Source organism: Myotis lucifugus, unplaced genomic scaffold, assembly GCF_000147115.1.
Source record: "Myotis lucifugus unplaced genomic scaffold, Myoluc2.0 scaffold_441, whole genome shotgun sequence".
Taxonomy (NCBI): Eukaryota; Metazoa; Chordata; class Mammalia; order Chiroptera; family Vespertilionidae; genus Myotis; species Myotis lucifugus.
The window spans coordinates 548921-551564 of NW_005871489.1; the positions used below are offsets into that span (position 1 = coordinate 548921).

The 2644-nt window shown below is 51.4% G+C and overlaps 1 protein-coding gene across 15 annotated transcripts in view; it reads right to left on the minus strand.

Annotated features, from left to right (window-relative positions):
- Window positions 1–262: 262 nt before the first annotated feature.
- PRDM2 (PR/SET domain 2) overlaps window positions 263–2644 on the minus strand; it is a 95491-nt gene continuing 93109 nt past the window's right edge. For 14 of the 15 annotated variants that reach the window (XM_023744258.1, XM_023744255.1, XM_014468273.2 and 11 more), the window contains one exon: window positions 263–383. The gene's annotated coding sequence lies outside the window, so the exon portion shown is untranslated. Of the gene's footprint in view, window positions 384–995; window positions 1079–2644 lie in introns of those variants that run through there. The other variant, XM_023744256.1, reaches the window with a different exon arrangement.

Genomic DNA, 2644 nt, shown 5'->3' on the forward strand with positions numbered 1-2644 from the left:
TGAAGGTCTTCCTCGGACACGACTGGAGCTGACCCCTGGGCCAGACCCAGGTCCCCGCTGTGGTGAAGGACAAACTCGAGAAGCAAAAAGCAGGATCAAGGAGCTCTTGAAAAATTGCATAGTAGGAGAGGTCCCGCCCTGCAGGAAGGCCGAGCTGCAGAACATGCTCATTTGGTGTGGAATCAGCTGGTGCCTGCCTCCCTAGGGGTTCTGACCACACGCAGGCAGGCAGGCGTGCACGCTCACACGTGCACGCTCACATGTGCACGCTCACACGTGCACTCCCTTTCTCTCGCAAGCTCTAGCACTGGAATAGGTCGCTACTCCCTGCAGGGCGGAAGGCCAGTCCCTTTGGCTTCTCTGATTCCAGGTCACTTCGGGTGCTGAGAAGACAAAGAAAAGAACAATAATAACGGTGGCTGCTTATTCAGGGCCATGGGCTGCTCAAGCATTCTCCCACTTCATTTTTATGATTTAACTGTTTGTTGGAGCACAGCACACATCCAGAGGAAAGCAGATCATGATGAGGTTTCACAGCACACACACCTGAGTAACCAGCACCCAGGTCAGGAAGTAGAACGGGAGGACCAAGCTCCCATCAGCCCCGGACCCTGCCCCCCTTTTAGGATAACCACTAACGCTCACCCCCAGAATAACCAATATCCTGACCTCTGGCATCACAGACTGATTTCCCCCATTTTTTAACTTAAATAAATGAAATGACTCAGTACACATCCTATGTGCCTGGCTTCTGCTGCTGAACGTGTCTGCAAGCGCGCGGTGTAGATTTTCACTCTCCTCGCTGTAGGAGTCTGTTGGAGGATCGTCCTTCCACCTGCCCAGGCTACTGCCAATGCAGGTCCGGGAGTTTGGGGCCATCACGCATAATCTCGCTGGGATGTTCTTACATGGTCTAAATCACACGTATGGTGCACATGTGCACATGTTTTTGTGGAAGTGCTGGGGAGTAGGGCGTACCTACATAACATGTGAGTATTCTTGTAGTGTTCTCCGAGTGTGTCCCTGGCAGTGGAATCGCTGGGTCCGGGAGTTCGTATCTGTTCAGCTCCAGTTGATGCTGCCAAATAGTTTTCCAAAGTGGCTAGGCTGCCACTGCATTTCACTCTAATGCTGGCAACAGAGACCCCCATTTTGCATGGAAGAAATGGAGGCTCAGAGAAAAGTAACCTTTACGAGGTCAGGTGGCTGACAAGTGGCAGAGGGGGGACTTGAACCCAGGTCCCAGCACACTCCATTGCCTGAGGGAATGGCGTGGCCATGCTTCCTCCGTGGGAGCCTCATTTACAGCACGTGGCCCAGAGCCAGGCACGCGTGAGCAGCTCACAGTGTTTGCTGCATTGGGTGGAATATGAGCCTGGAATTGGGCTGAGTCAAGTTCAGAGGTTCGATTCTCTCACCCAGGGAACCTGGTTGTCATTCCTATTAGTAATAATAATTATTAAAGTATCACTACTAATAATAATACAATAATTCAATGAGAATAATAATAGCAGTGCTAATAATAATAGCAGTGCTTATTTATGGGAGGCTTACTACATCCGAGGCACTTACTTTCCTAAGCGCTTTTCACGTATTAGCTAACCTCTGACACTCTTACAGATGAGCAAAGTGAAACAGAGAAGTGAAATACCCGCCAGGATTACTGGCGCCAGGACTGTCCATTTCAACCTCCCCCAAACCTCTGGATGGGGCTGGAAAGAGAGCAACCAGCAGTGGGAGCTCTCCGCCACGTAGGACACAGCCAGAAGGGGCATCTGCAAGACAGCAAGAGTCCTCACCCTGATCTCAGACTTCCCTGGGAAGCTGCACATGTTTGAAGATAAGGGAAAAGGAGGCATCCATCCAGGGCCATGCCCTGACCGAGGGCTGACCAGGCTCCCAGGCCCTGCGCATCAGCATGCTGTTCATACATCGGAGTGGGGCCCTGGGGTCTGTATCTTTAACGGGTGCCCCAATGTCAAGGTTCTGCAATTATGCTGAGAGGCTGGTCTTGGGGACACAATGAAAGAAGACACACTGTGTCACCAACAGGGAAACCTAAGCCTGCGCCAAATCACTGACCCAGACCAGCCCCCTGAAGATGAAAAGTCCAGTTTCTATGAATGATTCAGGCTTTGCCATCAGAAAATCTAGAAAAGAGACTTCTGGGTCAACATAAATCTAAATTTATTATTTTACAGATGAGTATTTCTTTTACTTTCAAATCTTTTCTAGGTTTAAAGCCTCTTAGGGAGTCAATTAAGTGCTGAGTATTATTATTATTATTATTACTATTATTATTACTAGAGGCCCGGTGCACAAAATTCATGCACTAGGGAGAGGGTGTCCTTCAGCCCAGCCTGCATCCTTTCCAATCTGGGACCGCTCAGGGGATGTCCAACAGGATTGGGCCTAAACCAGCAGTCGGACATCCCTCTCACAATCCAGGACCGCTGGCTCCCAACCGCTCACCTGCCTGCCAGCCTGATCACCCCCTAACCACTCCCCTGCCAGCCTGACTGACGCCTAACTGCTCCCCTGCAGGCCCGATTGCCCCCAACTGCCCTCCCCTGCCAGCCTGGTCACCCCTAACTGCCCTCCCCTGCTGGCCTGGTCGCCCCTAACTGCCCTCCCCTGCAGGCCT